Consider the following 6,212-nt stretch of genomic DNA (forward strand, 5'->3'; position numbering starts at 1 on the left):
TTACAGTTAAAAAAAAGTTAAAAACACAGTGAGACACGCTCCACTAACACTGACTCTTTATGAATACTACGATGCTGAAAGTGAATCTGCTTTAAACAGTCATTGATGACGTTATTTTAGATCCTTCACAAAAAGAAAAAAGGGAAATCCTGTAATTTAAAGATACACTTTTCAAAATATTAAGGTCAAGCATGTTAAACACTGTTAATTTTTTATGCTCTCTGGGACTTTTCCCAGCTCGGTGTTTTCACCATGTGCTCATTACAGTGTTTCATTCAGTTATTATCAGGCTGAATTCCTTCAGATATTTCAGCAACAAAGCTGCAGCTCCTGATGTGCAGGTGTCCTTATCTTGGCGATAGCTCCGTGAATGAATAATGTTCTTGTGTCTGCCGAAGGTGAGGGTTAAGTTTCTCCAGTTATTATGAGTTTGTTTGCCGAGCGTGTAGCCTTTAACAGTAGAAATCGAGGTCTCTGAAGTCTCCTGTATTATCATAGTCATAAATATTTAACAGCCACGTTCTGTGTTCCCTTCAGATGTGGAGTTTCACGGCTCCCAAACTGCAGCTTGAATAAACAGAGTGTCTCCCTGAGTTTTCTTCAAGCAGGAGTTCATGTTGAAAGTGTGTGTGTGTTTCTTTTTTTTTTTCTAACGCACCTCAGCAGTGACAAATCTCAGTAGTGGTTAATTTCATTTAATCTGCATTGGCATCGCTGCAAGTACATAAAAATATAAGGACTTCAGATGTTTGCAGAGCTGATTGTTGACTGAAAGGCTCATTTAAAGATGATTTTGGTTAAAAGCCTTTTAAAAATAAAAGCACATCACACACAAAAAAGGCACAATTTAAGCTCATTCTTGGCGCTGAGGAGCATCAGACACCTTCCTGCAGCTGGCGTGAAATCACATCACATATCATGAGCTGTTAAAGTTATGACTCATCTCAAATTCTCGGCTTGCAGAAAGTGTTTTTTTTTTTTTGAAGCAGGCTAATTTCTCATGCCAACATTTCTCTGTCTCTGTATTGACAAACCAGAGAGCTTTATTAAAGGGCCAAACCAGGAGATTCAAATGATGTTTCTGTTTCTGCTGAAACTGAGAATGTGACCCGGTTCACCTGCAGAGCCGCAGATAGAGTCGCAGCATGCCTCGATCGGGAGCGAAGGGAAGATAATGATGGTGCGAGTCGCCACAGAGGGCAGAGACGGTTCCACGAATGAAGGAAGACGACAGGGTGCCGTCCACCGATCTAAGGAGAAGAAATGAGCGCGTTAAAGTGTGTCGCACGCTCCATCCTGGACGCATTAATGTACACGTTACACCTGAGACTCCCAGGATGCAATGCAATCTGCAGTTATCTCATACCAGAGGAAATGCAGCTGAAGTGACATTATCTTTCCGAAGTACATCTGCACTGTAAAAACCTAAATAGATCAATAAAAATGTAGAAAAAGAATAATATTACTGGAGCGAGAGCACCAAAAAAAAAACCCCACAAAAAATAATATCTTGCCCTAAATTAAAGTATATGTTGTAGCTGTCATTTTACATGTTTGTTTGTTTTAATGTTTATTTTATCAATTACAAAACAATATAATTACTCATAATTGTAGGTGTAGGACCAACAGATTAAAAAACTCTCTTGTCCTTACAGTGACTTAAACAGTCCTGTGTGATTTTACAGCATTTTATTAGTTTCAATTTAATTGATTTCATTTTTCCCCCATTTTTTGTCCATGAGTGATGTTTTTATGAATTTATTCAGTTTAGTTTTTTTCATTTCATTGTACCATCTTTTTAAAAAAAAATAAAAAATCTATGGCTGATGATGATTTATTAATTTATTCTATTTTATTTCATTTTATCCTCATTTTGTTGTCTATGACTAATGATTTTCTGAATGTATTTTTATTTTATTTCATTTCATTAATGTTTTTTTTTTTTAAATTTAATTTCCCATTTAAAAAGTGAACATTAACCGGTCACAGTCAGATTTTGTGCATTTGGAGTATTTTTATTTTTATTTTATTTTCTGTTTTTTATAATTTCAGTGATGTTTCCACACATTTCAAAATCCGTAAAACAAAAAACAAACAGAAAACTATCTGCTGAATAAAAAAAATGCAAACTCTGTAATATTTAAGTTTAAAATAAGTTTTACTTCCGTTGTATTAAATGTAGAATGTTTCCTCCTAATAGACAAAAACCATCTACTTAAATCAGTTCATTCTGAAGCAGTTCCTAAAGTCAGACAGACTTTCCACATCATTAAACTGAATTTTTAAAATTATTATTTCAATCCAGCTTCCATCTTTAATTGTATTTATGCCAGAATGAAGGCCCTACAAGCAACATTTAATCGTTTGTCATCAGTCAGAGCCTTTAAAAGCAAACAAATTCCGTTTCATGCTGCCCTGTAGCTCTTAAAATATCTTTAATTATTGGTGGTGATAAACTCTAAATGTCATTTGATGAGTTTGCTGAGGACAGCTCTGTTCAGAGACCAGAGGCTGTGCTGCCTGATGTCTGGTGGAGCTGCAGGTGGACGGCTTCTGGCAGCAGGAGGCAGCGCTGAGCTTCTCACACTGAACATGAGCTGCTTATCATTCCTAAAAATGAGAACTAAAGGAAACGTATCTCTTCTGTTTCACCTCCCAAAGTCATGCTCTTAAACAAGGAGTCGGAGTTTTGTTTGATCCAGTTTCCTGGTTAAAAGTAACATTAAAAAGCAGTTTCACCCGTTAAATTCAGGTGAACCGAAGCAGAGAAGGAGATCAGTTTGACCTCTGAGTGTCCGGGTGTCCATGTGTTCAGCACAAACACAAGTCAGGAGATCTGAATATACAATAGAAATCAAACAAGCAAACAAAAAATCCTTTAAATAAACAAAAAAACAGCAAAGGTACAGGAAAAAGTACATCGAAAAAAGATGTGAAAATAAGTACGAATATATGAAAAATATTGATTTTTTTTTTAAAAAAAAGCTGATTTAAAAATGGTAAAACTGTGTAATTTTATAAAAATATACAGCAACGTTTTTTTTTTGTTTTTTTTTAAATTGTATTGGTACGTCTTGCTGTTAAAAAACAAAACAAATCAAGATTTTTCTGTATAATATTAATATTAATACAATTACAATAATAAACAACCTCATGTAAAATACCATTAAAAACCTGTAATTGTGAAACACCGTCGCATGAATTTCTGCCTTAAAATTTTTTTTCTATATTTTTGAAATACACAAAATGTCAATAAAATGACAAAAACATACTCTGAATTTATGGATTTATTTTTAAAGATAACTGAATGTGATGATTTAATTATATTGACATTAAAAGATTGCTGTCATACATTTGTAAATTACAGCAATTTCAGAAAATGTTCCTTTTTTATTATTGAATGGATGAAAACACTGATTAAGTTTTCACCTATAATTAATGGTAATCTGTCAAAATGCAGTTTTATTGACCTAATATATACTACAGGTAGTTCATTGTTTCTACGTTACTTTAAAAAAACACTTGACCTTGTGTAAAGTTAAGGCTAGAAAACGTCTTAACTATAGAAAAAGTACTGCATTTTTATGAGATAGTTATTTTCTCTTATTTTATTTGAATTTAATCTTATTTATTTATTTATTTCTAACAGTGTAAAAAAGGATCAGATGCTTTACTTGAGCTAACAGACAGTCTGGAGAACCAGCCACTCATCCAGTCACAAACCAGAAGCTGCTCAGTCCAACCACAGTGTTGCTCAAAGGCACTTAGGCTGACGTTTTGGTTTTTCTTTCTTTCTTTCTGCATCACATTTTTCTCATCTGCTCTTCTGAATTCAACACCCTCACTGCAGCAGCTCAACTTGTTTACATTCCATCTTTCCAGCCGTCCACCACAATCACAGCACCACGAGGTGACGCCGGCGTTGAAGTCGCAGCGACTGAAATCGTTGTTGAAGCTCACTTTTACGGCCCCAACCGCAGAGCTGAGCGCCATTTCATCTCTATCACTGGGAGCTGTCAACAAATCTGTCAGGATCTGAGCACCGAGGCCCCCACTACAATAGTCTGTCATCTTAACAGTTTTTTTTTTTTTTCCCTCTCTGGGATCCACATTCGCTTAATTTTATTTACCATTGCTGAAAGTAATTTGCTATCTTGAGATATATTCTTTGAAAGAATGGCAGTAAAATCTGTCATTGCTGTCAAAGCAATTCTGTTAAATCCACATTTGCATGATGTCGTCGCTGCTTGAAAACCCTCCTTTAACCTTCCCCGCCCGTCCCCCATTTGCATTTTCTCTTCATTATGACAGTGAATTTATTAAGCCGAATCAATAATAGATCAAAGCTTGACCTTTCCAGAAAGCACCAGAAGAACCAGGATGATTTCCATCAGATTGAAAAACGTGATGAATTATAATAACTCATTATTCCTCTCGCAGGACAGTTTTTTTTCATATGAAGGTGCTGCTTTTCTAAACTGTTGTGATTTCTGTCAGGAGCTGTGTTTAAACCGGTTTCCACTGAAGTCTGTGATGTGTTGACCTGGTGGAGACCGCCATCTGTTAGGACTTCTAGTTCCTGAGGTGTCATCAGTGTTATTGCTCTCTAATGGCTTGTAATGGCTCGTTGTCTGGGGAGGGTGTTTGGAAAGGGAACCAAATGCAGATATTAAAAATACAACAGTTAAGTTTTAAATAAAAAAAATAAAAAATAAAAGCTGCCACTTAAAACATTACAGAACAGATAAATCAGAAGTTGGCAAAGATCACCCCCCAAAAAGTCCAAAAAGGCATCAAAATGAAGCAAGAAAAAAAAAAAAAGAAACACAAAAAGTTTGAACAAACTCAACGTACAAACCAGAGTCAACTGATGAATCCAGGTAGAACTCAGGCAGGTAAACAGGAAGTCAAACAGGAAGGCAGCAAACAGGATGAACTGTTAAAGACTGACATAAAGGCAAGAGCTTTTATACATTTATAAACGGACTGGGTTGAGAGGACACAGTAAAAATCAGGGGTGATACCAAAAAGAGGAGGGAAACAGAGAAAGGGAGGGAGTAAAACAGTTGGAGACACACTAGGATGGAGATCTTTTCAAAATAAAACAGGAAACAAAACTACAACTGAGACCAAGATGCTCATTTTACATTTGGCTGGTTGAAGATTTCTGATGGAATCTAATAGGTTTACTTGAAGTCTGTGATAGTTTCAGATGGTTTTCAGNAAAGAAGTTGGGATTTTGATTTGTGCACAAAAAGACTTAAAGTTTTGCGTTTTACAAACTTTTTAGACCGGTGAGCAAGTCCTGTGAGAGTCTGAGAGGGACATTTTTCATGGTGAAGTCTGTATTTACAGGCTTTTATTTTGTGGAAGCTTATTAAAATGTGCATTTTCAGCTGTACATTGGTGATTTTTACATGAATATAAAGCAGAAAACGCCAGTTTTGACCTCGCCTCGGTGAGTTAATCCGGCCGGCCTCTCTTTAAATCTGAAGGCCAGCCTGCCTGCCTTCCCATCCGGCTGCTGCTGTCTCTGCACAGCTTCACTCCGCTGCTGTTTGGTTCTTCTCAGTTGAGACTTGCAGCGGACTGATGGGTGTTTCCCGCTTCATTCACCATCCACCCCTGCAGCTATTCATTCCTTTTACCTGCTTTAATGCGAGGCGAGGCAGCAGAAAAATGCGTTTGAGCGGCAGCCTGGCTGAGGGATAAAATGTGTATTTTGTGCGGCCCGCGGCTGTGTGCTGAGAGGCTCCCTGGGGCCTCCAGTTAATGTGCCACTTTGTGTTTAGGCCGGGTTGTAAATCTTAAACTGGAGCGAGGATGGAAACACTTCAGCGAACAGAAAACTTCATTTCAAGTTCATTGTTGGAGATAGAAACGGTCCAACAGGCGTGGAACACCTGTAAGCGCCAAATCAGAATGGAAGTATTTCATTTTTTGGAAATTTTCTTGTTTACACCTTCATCTGTGCAAATAAATACAATAACATGTAGAGTCACACTGTAAAAAAGTTGTAAAATATGGTGAAAAAAAAGGCAGGAAAATGGTGCACAAAAATATATGTTACTGCCTGTACATCAGATACAGCATATAGCAGTTGATGTTAATTTACTTCTTGTAATTTAGTAAAAAACAACCTTTAAAAGTTGCTCTGACAGGACAGCAGCCACCTTTAAATGACATTAAGATCATGGAAGCTTACAGATTAT

The sequence above is a fragment of the Stegastes partitus genome, unplaced genomic scaffold (assembly GCF_000690725.1).
Source record: "Stegastes partitus isolate 25-593 unplaced genomic scaffold, Stegastes_partitus-1.0.2 Scaffold552, whole genome shotgun sequence".
In the NCBI taxonomy this organism is placed as follows: Eukaryota; Metazoa; Chordata; class Actinopteri; family Pomacentridae; genus Stegastes; species Stegastes partitus.